At 47.7% G+C, this 16,577-nt stretch overlaps 1 protein-coding gene across 4 annotated transcripts in view; it reads left to right on the plus strand.

Annotated features, from left to right (window-relative positions):
- LOC135400741 (metabotropic glutamate receptor-like) overlaps nucleotides 1-16,577 on the plus strand; it is a 316,632-nt gene that overhangs the window by 109,581 nt on the left and 190,474 nt on the right. For all 4 annotated transcript variants that reach the window (XR_010424637.1, XR_010424638.1, XM_064632622.1 and 1 more), the window contains exon 2: nucleotides 2,749-2,840. The gene's annotated coding sequence lies outside the window, so the exon portion shown is untranslated. The remainder of the gene's footprint in view (nucleotides 1-2,748; nucleotides 2,841-16,577) is intronic.

Consider the following 16,577-nt stretch of genomic DNA (forward strand, 5'->3'; position numbering starts at 1 on the left):
TCAATGTTGTTTAGTAATGGCGTAGCTTTCCGAAGCAATTGTCTTGCAAAATATATCAGCTGGGAATAGGCGTGTGTGTTTTTTTTCTTTCTGGTAGCAGTCTCACGGGTTTTCTGCTTTCTAGGGTACACGTACATTGCACGCTCCTAGCCAACCATCATCCCGAGTGACATCGTTCTCTCCCCTGACTTGTTGAAAACGGGAGGCGTACGCCTTTTTGTGACACTTATGCAGAATGTTAAATGTCACTAAAAGTCGTACGTCCCGCGCTTTCCACAAATCAAGAGTCATAGAGGTATCAGCCTGTACAGTCGTTTGCCTTCAGCGTGCTATGTGGTGAAGCTTTGTTTCAAGAGTGTAGGATGGTGGTAGCGTGTATGGTCACTGGGCTGACCCTTATTTTTCGCTCCGTATGTCTCAGTACGGATTCTCGTATTGTTCTTGTATGTGTGTTTCCCTGAATGTTCTCGGCATCACCGAAACCGCCTTGTCTTCTTGTCTCTGTGTGCCCCTTCTCAGGCTTCCAGTAATACGGCTTTTCTCCAATCGGCTGGCCTGCATAGACCAATGGCACACTCTAAAAACCCCAAAACGCCATTCTGCGAATTCAAGACCCCGCAAATGATTACAGCTCACCTGGAACCTGCAGACCTAAAAATTTAGACAAAAAGTACAAGACGCTTTCAAGAAAACCAGTTATGAGAAACATTGAGACCTTTTTTGGGGGGGAGGGGGGGGGGGAGGCGCTTTATTTCCAAGTTTTCCCATTTAGTATGCGGGGACGTTCAATCACAACTCGCAGACGACGGTGGTTCTCGTCCATGGCCACGACCGCTGAAAGCCTGTTCATGATTGGCTACGGCCGTTGAAAACACCGTCCTGATTTGCTGACTCTTAATTCGCGCAGTATGAACTAAAAGCAAGCGATATATGTATACCCGATGCACGAACTGAAGTGACCTTCACTGCTTAGTGCCGAAGGAAGAAAGAGTCCGGTATAATTCTTATTATAGCTTCGTAACGGAATCAAAGTTCAGAAAAATATCAACAAGTGAGAAATTAACGTAGCGTGTAACATAATTCGAAATGAACTTGTTTTTGCATTTTAGTGACCTTTTAAGGCTATTTAGCGGAACGGCCGTTACTTCGCTTGTACTCCAACCACAATTTCGAATGACAGCGTTCGCTGCCCTGATTTGTTGAAAACAGCACGCGTACACCTTTTTTGTGGCAATCACGCACTTCATAACTGTCACAAAAATGGCGTACGCCTCCTGTTTTCAAAAAACCAGGGCAGATAACGATGTCATTCGAAATGATAGTTGGACTACAGGTGAAGTAACGGCCGTTCCGCTAACGGCTTTAGGTCTGCCGTCTGACTACAGGGTAAAGAGGTAGAGGAAATCCTGGGAATACAATTACATTCTTACGTAGATACATTTTCTACTAGAAGGGTAAGCGGTAGCTTACATTCAGTTCTTTGGGTGGCCCTTGGCAACTCGATGAAAGTGTTGCGCTCAATCAATAAAAGTTTACGCGAATATTAAATGGTCCAATTCACTCGCATAGAAATGTCTAAATTGCGATCCAATAGACAAAACTTTGTTCCTTCGTTGGCGATCGTAACATTGCATAATTATAAATTACGGGCTTTACGCGACAATGTTTACAGGCATTTACGTTGATGCGCACGGACGCCCTCTGCTAATTTCATCTTCCCTCTTCACGTCCCGTAAGCAGGGCCTCAGGCTCGACTCACGCGAGCGTGATTTTTTTTTCTTCTGTTTTTCTTTTTGAGCAACCGTCTTTTCCGCTGGCAAAAGTGGTCGTGCGCTGGTTTTCTCGGGAACGACATACGGTACGTAGGAAAGCTACCAACCAACCTTTCCGAACCGCACTCTAAGGGTCTCTTAATCAGCTGGACTCTCGCCCCCTCTCTCTATCAAAAGTGCTTGGTCCGTGGCCAATTCCAGCCTACCAACGCTCTGCCCTCGATCTTCTTGGACACAATCGGACTTTGGTCCTTATTGTGAAGGGGCTCATTATTTCATTCCCCCACATCACCACCAGCATTGGGGTAGCGATGAAACTCCCCATTCATCAACTCAAAATAAAGTTGTTGTTGTAAGGAAAAAAAAGAAGAAGAAAAAGAAAGGCTTATGTGAACGTCCGTGTAGTCTTTAATGGGACCGAATGCTGGCCGTTAAATGAATGCATAGCACACGGAAGAACAAAACATCCGTGTTACAGTCCGGCCTCTGAGCCGCACTCTGCGTTCCAATTAATTCAGTTCATCTTCATTGCAAATGCCTATTGCGCTTTAAATAAGACCAAAATGAAACAGGAACGAAGCAATCAAAGTAAAAAAAATAATGAATTTAATTTTTTAATTTCCGCGCGGTTCCTTAATGCGACGGCTCCGGCGACCGCTGCGGGACGTATAGGCATGCAGTTAAAAATACCTTCCTGAACAGCGTGCCACTGTTGCCAAGGCATGCTACAGTTGGTTGCTATGCTGCTCGCTGTTTCGATATCGATCTCGATGTCGGCGTGCAGTCAGTGACAGGCCGTTCAATCAACGCGTTCTTTCTTGTTAGGTCTGTTGTGTATGTATGTGCTGACATAAAATGCTGTTACTTTCATTCATGCATTTGCTGCCTGCCACCGCACGTCGCCTCGCCTCTTGTCTCCCGTGTTTTCGAAGCGGATGCTCAAATAACATTCTCTTTTTTTCTCTCTTTCGTACAGGTGCACACAGTGTTTAAAATGTGACAGAGGACGCATTCAGCATGGTTAAGAACATCAGCCGGAGGAAGTTCCGAAAATGACTCCGAAATTTTGTAAGTTCTTCCTTCAAGAATCTCACATTCCAGATGAATGCCACGAAAAACGCGAAACACACACACATACACACACTTTCCGCGTGTGTACCCCTACAAAAATGAGGCGGGGGGGGGGGGGTAATGGCAGGATAGGCTCGCCGTTGTTGGCCACAGAGAAGTGGGCGTCGTCACGACTATAGCCAAAAAAAGAACACAAAACACAAAGAAAGGACGGACGGATGGAGGATAGAGGAAGATGAAGGATGTGGATGCGGTGAGGGTGCACGAGTTCGTCGGGGAGAGCAAAGTATTAGATGGGTCGTTGAGCAAGGCCTGCCTTCTGCAGAAAGAGAATGAGGTTTATTGCTTTGGCGGAACGTTCGGCAGAAGAGCCAGCGGGGTAGAGGATGTCCGCTAGCGTGCCCGAGGTGGGGCGAGGGAGATGGGCTTCGAGCGCAGAATAGTATGCTCGGCAGTCTCGCAGGATGTGTTCGATTGTTTCGGGTTGTTGACAGTGGCCACAGCAGCCGTCACCCCTAGAGCCGATATTGAACAGTTGAGAATTGGTGAACGCACACCCAGTGCGGAGCCTATGGAGCATGGTCTGTATGCTTCGAGGAAGGTTTTTCATGGGAAGAAGGGGGTGATGATGGCGCATGATGTCCCGTATCCCAGGGTGGCGCAGTTCAACAAGCTGCTTAACTGCCATCTGCCTGTCGGTGTCGTCCGGAGTTGGCAAAATATTGCTGCAGCCCAGGTGTGCCGAGGACGCCAGCTGGTCCGCCCTTTCGTTGCCGTCGACACCGACGCGGGACGGGATCCATTGGAAGACGATATCGCCTCCGGTTTGTTTATGCTAAGCGCACGATCTTCTGATGCTTCGCGCTAAGATGTTGTCACACATGGGGTTCATCAATTCCCATAGAGCGCTTCTCGAGTCTGTGAGTAGGAATGCCCTGGCGAACCCTCGCACCTGGATCGAAGCAGCTGCGTGCAGGAGAGCCAGAAGTTCAACAGCCGTAGAGGATATCGCATAACGCGATGATCTCCCTTGCCAGGCCAAGTGGTACACTACCACGTGGGACGCTATTTCACTGATGGGATGTGGAAGGCACAAGTAGCACTTCTGGTACGGTCGTCAATAGAGCCATCAGTGAATACTAGAGTGTGTGAGTGGTAGACGTCAGTTATAAGGTTCTCAGCCGCCGTTCTAGCGACCAGGGGGCTACATTCCGTGCTTTTATGAATGCCCGGAACGTAGAGCGTTACACCCGGTACAAACTCCTACCATGAACTTCACCGCATAGCACGCTTCTAGCCAACCATCATCCCGAGTGCCATCGTTATCTCCCCTGATTTGTTGAAAGCAGGAGTCGTACGCCTTTTTGTGACACTTATGCAGAAATGTTAATTGTCACAAAAAGGCGTACGCCCCACGCTTTTCACAAATCAAGAGTGATAGGGGTATCACTCTGTACAATGGTTAGCCTTCAGCGTGCTATGTGGTGAAGCTTTGTTTTAAGAGCGTAAAACAGAACTGTGCCGCATTTACGCTCTCTTGTCCTATACCGTCATCCCGAATGAGGTCATTTTCTGCCATGGCGACAATGAAAATTTTTCTTCACTCGGGAGATGTATGACTTTTTGTGATACTTGACTATACAGTTACGTTGATCGTCACAACAAGACGTACAATGGTTGGGCTTGAACGTACACTCTTACAAACGAACCTCACCCCATAACACGCTCCTAGCCAACCATCATCCCGAATGACATCGTTCTAACGGGAGTCGTACACCTTTTTGTACCGGTTATGCAGCCGTACGCCCCCGTTTTCAATATATCAGGGGCGAGAACGATGTCATTCGGAATGATGGTTGGTTAGGAGCGTGCTCTGTGGTGAAGTTATGTTTAGAAGTCGGCCCAGGACGCACATTCCCCATGGCGTCAGTCGTGACGTTGCCCACCTCTGTGAGGCCGACAACGGCGAGCCCTTTCATCATCACCATCACCACTACCACCAAAGTTTTAACAGTGTACTGCCTGGTGAAGTTCTGTTTGAAGAGTGTGGATTTCGACGACAACATAATTGCCATGGCGTCGTAGAAGGAAATATGTGATAAGTGACAATGATTCTTTATTTCTCTCTTTTTTTTTTTTTTTTTTTTTGCTGCAACGTGTTTTGCAACGAATAAAATGAGCTCCTGCGAAAGAACGGCGGGCGCATCTGTGTTCCGCACACTTTTCAAAAATCCTCCACTTTGGAATGCGCCAATCACAGAATGAGGGAAGGAGGAGGGTAAATCGTGACGTGGCTTCTTCCCATGGCACGTGACTGGTGACGTAACTAGCGCAGATCGGTTTTAAGCAACGCGTGGGCTGAGAAGAAAGAAATAAAGGAGAAAGGCAGCGGAGACTTCTCGGTGTCACGCGAGGATCGTTTCGGCCGTCCGCGGCCGCTTTCTCCAACTGTTATCTCCGACTGTTTTCGAAAATTTGATTGCGCAGTGACAATATACCGCACGGCGAAAATATTTTGCTTGGTGACACTCCTGATGGACAGCTTGACAGAGGAGACAGGGGTTTGGAGCCATGTTAGATGTCAACTTATTGCTCCTTTAAGTCGGCAGGCTCCGAGCGCTACGCGATGACACGCGAAAAGCGTTCTGGTTGGACGCTATTTCACACTATTGGCATTCGTCGCGGTCGATCGCAACGTGTCACGGGGGAAGTGACGCGTTTACGCTTGCTGCGGAATAGCGTCAAATTCGAGATCTGGACCGAGGCCGTCTCGAGTTTGCATTCAGGAGATGCACCCGGTTGCGGGTGATCCGCGAAGTGTTACAGAAAGTAAATAGATAGACGTGCAGGAAGATCACGCCCACGCCTCCAGACGCCGTCGGGTTATATTACCGATACTCGGACTTCAGCCGGACTTCGGCTTTCCAATTTTGTTTTTTAGCGCTATTTTTACTCCAGTATAGATAAATCCCTGTTGTAGCCGCACTAATTCTAGAGCAAACTGTTTGATCTAAGCGCCAGCAATTACGGTTCGAGCGCTCGTACATCGATCTTGCGCCCGCGGTAGTTAATTTGAGAGCCAAATAAATTAGTTTGGGCTCTAGGTTAGATTATTAAGTTTGTCAGCTTTATACTCGTTTATGATGCCGGTTGCATTAGAATATCTTATGACGTTCGTATGGAAACATGCTGTGATTTGATTTAAAGAAGAAGAAAAAAAAGATGAAAGAAGAAAATTTGAGATTACATTTCCTATTGCCGTCAACCGATTAAGTACAAAGCGGCAAGCTCGGAACTATACATGAACCAAAACGCTGAGACAACCGAGATAGCCTCATCGTAACAACGGCTCATTGAAAGCGATTTTTTTATTCCTTAGCATTTTTAACGGGCGGTGACAAATTAATAGATCACTGATAGTTGGTCTGCAATCTTTGTACAAAATTTAATTGACAAAGCAAAATGATTGCCATCCTTCAAGTGATGAGTAATTCATAAAAGAGGTAAACATTGATAAGTTGATAAGTAAGTAAAAAAAAAGGGAGCGGTAGACGTGCTTCCTACTGCATCATGTCCCGCAACATGTCCATCCGTGTACGTAGATAATGTTGAGAAGTTATGTTATGATGACGTTTGATAAAAGATATTCCCATACTAAGACGTAACATTGTCTTTATTCTGGCTTAATATGAAGGTGTCACATGTGTCGATATGTGATATGAGTTGTAATGTGATGCGCGTTGTCCGGCAATAGTAGTCTCCTGTGAAGCGTGCTTTCACTGCAATGGCTTCGTGTGCGCAGGAGAAGCAACCAAGCTCTCCATATATGTTTTACTAACGTGCTGGAACAGGCTGTACAAGAAACATGATGTTGACGTATTCGCTGGTAGATCTAATGTTGCTAATGCTATCGCACCTATTCTTAATGTGTAGTTTATGTCATGTGTCCCATTTTCGTGTTGTTTCCCATGATTGATGTGTTTCCATATTTAACTTTTGCTGCTTCATGTCTAATATGTTCGTTGTATACCTTTATTTCCATTTTCCTTATAAATTGGTGCACCATTTGCCAGACCCTCGGGTTCTTTATGGGCACCTAATCAAAAACAGTATTATTTCGTCACGCCTTCTCGCGGTTGCTCTACACCTGGGGAACATTCTGTCCGCTTCTCCTGGGTTCGTGTATTCGTTTCTTCCGCAGTCGTTCGTGCGCTCTTTGCATTTCTTCCGCGACACCTTCTTGGCGCGTGCTTTCATCCGTGCTCTCCTCCGCCGACGCCTCACCCGATGAAACCGATCGTGTGGATACCCGTCATTATCACTAGTGTATGGGGTGAAGGGTCTTCTAAAGACATATCCAGTATGTTATCCATCACGACCTTCGAGCAATCTCGCACACAAGAGTCGTGCTCTTCGATAGCTTATGGCTGTTCTTTTAACGTGCACTGGGGTAGGTTCAAGCGGCCTATGACGTGACATCACTATTCTTAGTTGAGTTGTTGTTGTAATATGCAGAAAATTCAACAGCGAGGCCTTCACTGTTTGATTTCCTGCATAACATTACTATTCTGGACCCAGGTTGCTTTCTTCGCCTTCCTCTGCTTGTGCTGTTGTTGTTACAGTCATATTGACGGTGGCCAATGTCTTCCCAAATGAGAACGTGGACGAACATAGTAAGCATACCCATGCGCGTAGTCCCGAAAGATCACCGAAATATACCGCTGGCTGAAAAAACAAAAAAACAAACAAACAAAAAGAAATCAAAACACACCACGAACTAAGTCAGGCTAACGAGCGACAGGAAAGCTACACACAAAAGGAGAATCTCCTGAGAGCCATGCACCACTTCGTCACTCACATTTTCGTTTTCTTTTTTTCTTTTCCGGTAAACGTTTAGAAGAGGTTCATTACGGTAGATGCGCCGGCAGCTGTGGCGCGTCCTTACTGAGTGTAGGTGTTTGTCCTTTGGATTATCGCAGGGCCAAACAAACGAGGACGCGCCAGTCGAGCAAACACATCGTGCATCGCCTCTGTTTATCGGAGAAGCGACCGCTTAGGCTGAGGTGCCGCAAGGTAACCCAGCAATGAAAGCGTTTTTATAATGCGCTGTCCGTGCAACGTGTATAGAATGTATCATGAAAAAAAAAAAAAACAGAACAACGTGATCATTACTGTTAAGTATATTGCCCCCTCATCAGCCTGCATCAGCTTGGCGGACATTTCCTCTTTTCTTTTCTTTCTATTAAACATATCCACCTCCCCCTCAGTAAATACGCCGAGTTTCACTTACTGATGTGAGCTCTGACGCGACCATGTCGCGTGACGCTAACCCTGCTAACCGACGCTTAACCCAGAAGTGACATATTCCACAAGCCAATCACAGACTCTCCGCAACCTGCAGACGTCGTCCCCCACCCCCACCCCCGCCCGCCGGTTGCCAAAGGCTCTCCGTCCGCTCCAGGGTTGGGCTTGTCCGCGCCAAAAGACGCTCCCTGAGTGACCTTGTCCGAGTGACGTTTTCTCGGATTTCCAGAGAGGGAATTCCGGCACGCTCTCAACATCCGTCTTCGGCTCCTTTCCGTGCATCACCTCAAGTGGCACAGAGACTACTCCACTAATTCGCGTCGGATTTTCGGCGTTGTTCTCGGTGAACGAGGAATAAAAGGGCACTACAGTTTCGGAATCGGCAGGGACGGATGCGACAGTCTCTTGAATGCCTCCCCTTCGTCCTTTGCCTCGGAATCAGCAGGGACGGATGCGACAGTCTCTTGAATGCCTCCCCTTCGTCCTTTGCCAAGTGGATATACACAGAGTCCCGATGTCGTCTGCTTCGGGTAATCGCCACACTATTACAATTATTACAAACTATTACAAACGCTACTTCAGACTATTACAAACGCAGATGGGTAGAAATCCAGCGAACCGGTAGAGATGTACGAAGGAAGTTGCCTCATCGTCCTGATGAGGACGGTGCCCAGAAGAAGAACAGTCTCTGTTCGAAATATCGGCGGCTTCTGTCCTGAGGCAACTCCCTTCCTATTACAAACGCAGGGTTCGTCTGGTTAGTGCTACGTCCACACTGCATCATCGAACGCCAGGAACTCGTTCACCGCTTTTACGGCTTTCGCGACCCTCTCGTCCCCCTCGGAATGCCGGCAGTACCGTCCTCCGCTTCAACAACTGATGCGTTTCATTCTTTGAACTGTACTCAAATCAAGGTAACAATTGCAGAACACGTATTTATTGCGTTTTATAGAGCAACCCGAAAAGCGATGCCCGCTGGGAGCAGCAGACGACATGCACCTACACATGTCTCCACATAGTAACACACACTTACTTCCTCGTCTTCTCTCAGTAGCTGCTGTGATGCGGTCTTCAGATTTACGTTTCTGCTCATCTTGCGTTCGCTGTCGTACAACACTACTACTTTAGACACCACTCCGCTGCTGTCCCTGCCCAGCATTCTCGCTCGTGGAGCGCGCTGATTGGTCCTGACTCGCGACTTTCCGGGCGCTCCCGTCAAAAGTTCAAGCAATCTCTACTCTCGCGTCGCGTTGTTCGACGCCTTCACGGCTTTCCCGGCTCTCTCGGATTGCTGTGTGGACGTGACATGTTGTCCGGCTTTCCCGTCCATGGCGCCGTTCAGTGCCATAGTATGAACGTAGCCAGTGGCAGATCACGCGGCTGACGGCGGCTACGGCCGCCGTAGTGCGGTCGGGATTGGGAGATTCTTACTGGTTACGTCACATCATTAAAGCAATCGGGCTTTGGTTATTCTCGGTGGTACTGCGGCCCCCTTGAGCACGTCAGAAGGTTGCGCCACTGAGATAAAAATGAGTGAGAGCTTTTTGCGTTTGATAAAACGTAATCAGCGTTTTCGCTCGAGTCGGCGACTTGCATGCTCGGCAGAACAAAAACCGGAAGATGCTGGAAGATATATGATGGATGATTAACGCGTGACTACATAATTCAATTAGAAAGAGGTTGCTATGATAATTCGCGGCTTTGTTTGTTTGTTTGATTCCGTGTTAGCGCTGCGAAGCAACTGTGACTGTGCATTCGCGGCTTTGCGCCGCGAGACAACTGTGACGGTGAGACAAACAGATCGGTTAGAATTTAATTAACCGGCCTCGGTGGCTCAGTTGGAGGCGTGTTCGCCTACTGCTCCCAAGGATGCGGTTTCGAATGCGGACGAGGATGCCAGCAACTTGGTGGCGGGGTACAAGTTGCTTTTGTACGCCGTCTTCCGCAAGGGACGTTAAAATCGGTGTGCCGCGCTTCGAGATTTCAGCGCACGTTAAAGAACTCTCGGGTGTTGAAATAAAATCCACAAACGGTGTCGCTCTGGTGGTGTCGCTCATGATCACAGCGGTCTCGCGACGTAAAACCTTGAATTAATCATTATTTAATTGAAAGATGATTTTGCGCGGTGACCCCATAAGTATCATAAGAAATCATGCGACTGCGTCCGCTTAGCCTCCATTTGAATCCGGAGTTCGCTTTAAGTATAACATCTATACCATTATAGCCATTAGAGCCACCCACTCCATACTGCAGTGTTTTAGGATTGGTGTTTCAAATGACGCATTTTCGAACTACGCCATTTTGGAACAATTAGGACGTACAGCTTCGCCCAAACTTAACTTGAACACGGCTCCGGCCTGCGGAGCGAGAGGGACGACACCCTAGCGGCTCTAACTGGAATGATCAGGAGAGAGCGTTGAGGGCTGTCTCGCATCACGGGGGTGCCCGTCTGAGAACTGGTGCTCCACCTCGAATGTGCAATGATAGGAGACCCAAAGCTTCAGCTTGTTTGTAGTGATTACGTGACCTTGTGCCACCTGATATCGCTTGTAGCTCTGAAGCAACATCAGTTGCCTCCAAGACAGCCATTTCCATGCTATTAACTGCGCGGGGGAGGCTTTGTGCGTTCAAGCGCGGCAAGATAATTTCACTCGCATAACGAACCCGAGTTATTCTTGAAGCAGCATGGAAGTGGTAATGGACAGTGAATATGTGAATAATGCGAGCGAGTATCAACAGTGTGATGTCGCACGGAAAACTCCATTCTTATGACGTTCTACAAAGCTTTCTTTACCATATTTTGACGTATAGCAAGCTGCTTATCCTCGTTGCTGTTGTTTGAAGAAATAAATGAAGGGTAGCACTGATAAAAGCGCCGGCTACTCCACAATATTTAGTTAACATGTTTAACTTCTTCGCTAGCACACTGCGACACAAGGGGAATCACTGGGAGAATGGAACAAGCTTGTCAACTGGCTGGCCATCGCGGACCTATGATACAACGTGGCGCGGAATGTGGTGCTTTAAGCAACAATCTTTTCCAGCGCAATGCATTTTCGTGTATTATTGTTTTCATTCTGTTGCTTAATTCCAATCAATGTGCCGCCACTACAGCAATGTGACGCATACAAATGACATGGTTGCTAACGGCGCGGGCAATCACTGATCAGATGGCGAGATTTCAATCGCCCGCAGCAATCTTCGAAGTGGAGCACCACCTCCCGTTCGAAGCGGAGCACCAGTTCTTAGACGGGCACACCCGTGATGCGAGTAGGACAGCCGTCAGCGCTCTCTCCCGATAATTCCAGTTAGAGCCGCTAGGGTGTCGTCCCTCTTCCTCCGCAGGCCGGCGCCGTGTTCAAGTTAAGTTTCGACGAAGCTGTACGAAGCGGACAGCTCCATTTGCCTGAACATGATGGAAAGTATTACAGTTCTGAGGCTGTAACACACAACAACGAACACAACACAAGCCTCAAGGTTGGGGGGGGGGGGGGGGACGCTTGGGAAAATTGAGTAGATAGATTCTACTAAACCATGTTCCCACAGTTAGTTAGTTAGTAAATTAGTAAAATAAAGTAAACCTTGGAGCTCTCAGCAACCCACCATGGGTGCTACCTGCTCCATTGCAAAAGCTGCATATAGCTATTACACGCTCTGAATCAAAACCCTCACAACAATGAAAACAAATCACAACGGGATCCCTCACATATTCATGGGCACTCAATCAATCGAGCGGCAAAACCTTAACACACTACAGATCAACAAAATACTAAAATGGACTAAAATACTACACGAAAACTGATTTCGGACTTAGTGTTCACAATACAGTTGTGAGACCAGTCCCACTCAGGAAGGCTACCAGCAGGCGAATTGCCTTCCGTTGATTGCGCGATTGCGGATGGTGGCATTATGACTTTACGAATTCAAACGCGCAGGCCCAGCTCACTGTTATCGATAACGCTGTCGGAACTACTAGAACACTCGAAACGTGCAGCCACTACGCCTGTCCATGAAGCCTGTACAAGAACGATGTGAAGTTCCTGACTTACGGCAGTAACAATGTGGGAAGTAGTTGGTGTTAACTATTGAGTGTGAGCGGGTACATGTGAAACACATATTGCTTAGCTGTGAGCGACACACAGAAAGTCGTGAAGTGCTACGGGGTATGGATTGGACAGATACGTCAACGAACCGCTTGGCATCGAGAAAGTGTTCGGTGTCTGGCCAGCAGCGTACCAGCCGAGCTGTGTTCCACTCTGTGACCTTATTCTTCAAGACTACCTTGGAACACACTCTTGTGGGCATCTGGCAGCGAAATAGATCAGCCACACTAAACGTCCTGGACTAGCCGACCCAATCTAGAGCTGGGCAAACCCCATCAAATTTTTCCTGTTACTTTAAATCAAATCAAATCAGAAAATTAAACCATACGGACGCGCTGCAGCACGTCAGGCTGCCAGCATCGCTCTTTACCGTAGTAGACTTGGGCCCCAGCCAAAGACGCACTGTCTTATGCTAGAACGTTTGTTCTATCCCGACTCCGTCCGACTCGACGAGCTGGCGTGTCTTTTGTCCATGCTCCAAACGTCATCCTTCTGGCCCTGTTTTTGGATCCTTACTCCTATATTACGTGCTGTTCTTTCTGTTATCTTTCAAAGAAAGAGTCAGCGGACGTGGACGTGCACAATGGCGTTTTCTTTTTTTTCCTTCTTGGGCCTGACGTAGTTGGCTCCAGCCGTTCGTTTCGAAACTCGAGCAATGCCGTGTGATCCCAGCAATGCTAGTTGGTCGGTTAAGAGGACGACGACGCTATTCGCTTGAACGGTCGTGTCTTTACCTGGTTATAGTAACGTGTCGAAAAAATATCTGTAAATGATTGTCCTTTAAGCAAAAAATAAACAATAAAGTGGTAGCTTGCCCTTCTACGCATAATATATTTCCTTGGGCTGTTCGTTGCATAGTGGGCGTTAAATTCCTGCTCCGAGAACGTTCCTTCTTTCAGGGAATCACTTAACACTTCCAAAGTGACTTCCGGTGCGCGTTCTCGGGTGCACCCTGCGCGCCCCTTCTCTCATGCCAAAGAAAACCAGTACTTCCGGCCCGTGACGTAAGTTCCGCTGTGCGCGCCTTTCGGCGGGCTTGATTGGCGGTTTCAGTGCTCCCGTCTTCGCCATGTTTACTGAGTGCAGATGACAGGCGAAAGCTCAATGAACGCGTGCGGAGCACTCTGCTTCCGGGTAGCCTCACAAGCACCGTTAAGTGGATACACCAAGTGTACCTTCCGAGAACCCGCGAAAGGACGCTCGGTAACCTGCTTAACGCGCCCAGCGCCATTGTCTGCTCGGGCCCTTATACGCAATACTGGCAACAATGCAAGCAAGGTTCAGCACCGTATAGGACCCCCTAAAGGTGCAGACTCGGTGTCGTATACTGCGGACAATTGACGATTATAGCCATTACCGATCGTATCCAGCCACCCACATGATCGGGACCAGTAGCTGGACTTTCGTTGTGTTTTTTCAATAACATTTGGTTTGACTCCAGCTTTGATGAATGCAACAGGTGAAGAAACGCTTTCCTGCATTCCCTACTCACTTGCACCGTCTGCCTAATTTTGAGCAGGGGCTTTTGCTCATGACTGGCTCCAGTGCCTTGAATGTTTTGCCGAGCTACTCAATATCTGGCTTAAATCAAATGTTGTAAATATTTTTACGACATTTTGTTTTCTGTTCTCGAAGGACTCCCTCTTTGTGCGTGGGATTCAATCCTTGAATGTCGTGCTATACCCACTCTTCCTTTTATTCTTGCACACCGCCCTGTGGCATTTCAAACTTATAACGAGTTTTCAGACAGCCCGAAGCTATAGCATGCCGTGCGGCACGACCGCACAATGAATAATGCCACATTGAATCGATCGCTGTGCATTTGAATCTATTTTCGACACCACGACCTTTCCGTATCTCACTGACCCGTCCCGAGCTGAATCATATCCGCAGATTTTTTCTCGTCGCTGTTTTTTTTTCTGTATTTTTTCATAATTTTCTGCGTCTCTGCTGCTTTTATCTTATTTTGTTTGTTAGCTTTTGGGAATATCAAGCCTGCATCATGGCTAACCTTTCCCTTCTCTTTTTTTTTCTTTTTTTCTTGGCATTAAACATATTCCCCACCCCCGTCGCAGTGCGATGCCTTAAAAATTGGTACTGCGAAGAGTCCTCTTTCGTTCTTCGTTCTTGGTCGCTGTTGATTGCCCTGGTCAAAATGTGTTCGTGCACCCTGTGTAAGAGGATCGCGTTGTTCAAACTTTTTGTAGTATTGACTCTATGAGAAGAGCCACAGAAGATTCTGTACTCATCTTCCTACACTTTTACAAAAGCATGCGCTACCAGCAGCACGCAAGGAATCATGGGAACCTGGAGCGTCCTAGACCACTACGAGACGGCAGAGACGGTGGTACAAGAAGAACAACATTCCCGGTGTGCGCAGCACCAGCGTCAGTCGGTGTAAAACCATAACCGAGGCAGACGACGGAGCAGTCTCCCTCAAAGTTCCCATGCTGCTTTGCGCCGCGCGTTTGGTGGAGCGCGTATCTTTTTAAAATCGTCTATCTGTGATCAGGAGCGACGCCACAGTCGGTCGGATTAATTGTTCGTGGTCACGGGTGGTGGTGCGGACGCCACAGTGGTAGTCGTGACGTTGACTCTGTGAGGCCGACAACGGCGAGCTCTTTCAGCAGTACTACCACCCCACACTGTGGTCGGTTTGTGGATTGAATTTGAACAACACTTGAGTGCGCCGAAATCTCCACACACGGTACAGCACATTTAACGTCCCTCGCGGAAAACGGCGTGTCTGAGCAACTTGTGCCCCTCCACCCAGTTGCCATCGTGCTCGGCCGGGTTTGAACGCGCGACCTTGGGATCTGTAGGCGGATACGCTACCGACTGAGCCATCGAAGGCGGCATTGTTGATGAATTCATAGAGCTCGTGAGACTAATGGGTCGTAATGGCGCCTTGCTCTCTTGTTGCCAGATTTAACGTCGGTATTACGCGTGCTGTGTTCTATACGTCAGGCATTGGAATAGATTTAAAAGAAAAAAAAAACAAGACAAAATATGTTAGGAATTGAACTAGAAAGACTTCGCTTTCCAGCATTCATTAAGAAGGCATTTTTAGCGTCTGACCCCAGGGAAGGCTTAAGGCCCGTTCCCATATACAGCGCTTCGCTTTATAGCGCTAGAAAATAGCGCTGAAAGTCTGGCGCTATTTTTCCGGTTGCCGTTCTCACATACTACCGAGCACAGAGCGCTATCCTGCTGCAGTCACGGGATATCTCGTTGAGACGTGATGCACCGGTACCGCCGTGATTGTTTATTGTCCGCGCCGGATATCCGTTGCATGAACGTGGATGACACTTTCGATGCTGTGATCGCGATACCGAACTATAGTAACCAAACGGCCAGGCAGATGCACGGGCAGATGAAACTCGTGCCCATTTTCACGTCGTCGTCGTCGCCTTCCATTCTTGCTGCTTCGAATGATAGGAAGCAAAACAAACCCCAGCTTCCGCGACGTCACGGCTAAAAGACGCTTACGATTGGTTAACAGACTCACCGCTCAATATAGCGCTAGAAAAGTTGAACGGGGCTCTACTTCGACAAGAGTGGTTTTATAGCGGTTCGCAGCAATGCGAGGAGGAAAATATAGCGCGATTTTCTAGAGCTATGTATCAAAGCGCTATATGTGGGAACTGGCCGTTAATGCCTAGTATGAGGTCCCGTCAGGACGTCTTGAGAGTCGTCTCTTTTAGATAAAGGAAATGGCTGACTGTAGCTCCTTGGAGTCGTAATTTGTGTCCACGCTGGTATCTTGAGAATCAAAATCTATTGGTGTCAGAGCTTCTTCGGCTGACGGCTTGTGGCTGTACTTGATGTCCTGGAGACCACCGACGTGACGTAGTGGTTTGCTCCTTTAATTCATTGTACTTTGGTATAGAGCCTCCTTGATCGTCTTATTTGTGCATCCTGGTAACAATGCTTGTTCCTCTTATCGTTTTCTCGTCATTTGACTAGAAAGTACATGTCGGCACGAGAACAAAAGGTACGTGTGGATAATGAGGAAAAAAATGTGTGTCCAATAATACTGGGCTATAATGACATTAGGTGTTTCTTATATGATGTTGTTGTTGACGAAAAAAAATAATAGGGCGAGATTGAATTCGTCACACGACAGATTCGGCTACTCCCATACACAGAACCCCCCCCCCCTACCCCCTTCCCAAAGGAAAAAAATAGAAAATAAAAACACGCCGCTTTCGCGATAACTATCGTCCGTAGACCAAATCACCTGGTAACGTAGCGCACAATGAATCATACGGTCCTAATTGACTGACTCCAACGCACAGCTCTGAATGAATGTCACAAGCGCCGACAA

Source organism: Ornithodoros turicata, chromosome 7 (assembly GCF_037126465.1).
Source record: "Ornithodoros turicata isolate Travis chromosome 7, ASM3712646v1, whole genome shotgun sequence".
NCBI lineage: Eukaryota > Metazoa > Arthropoda > Arachnida > Ixodida > Argasidae > Ornithodoros > Ornithodoros turicata.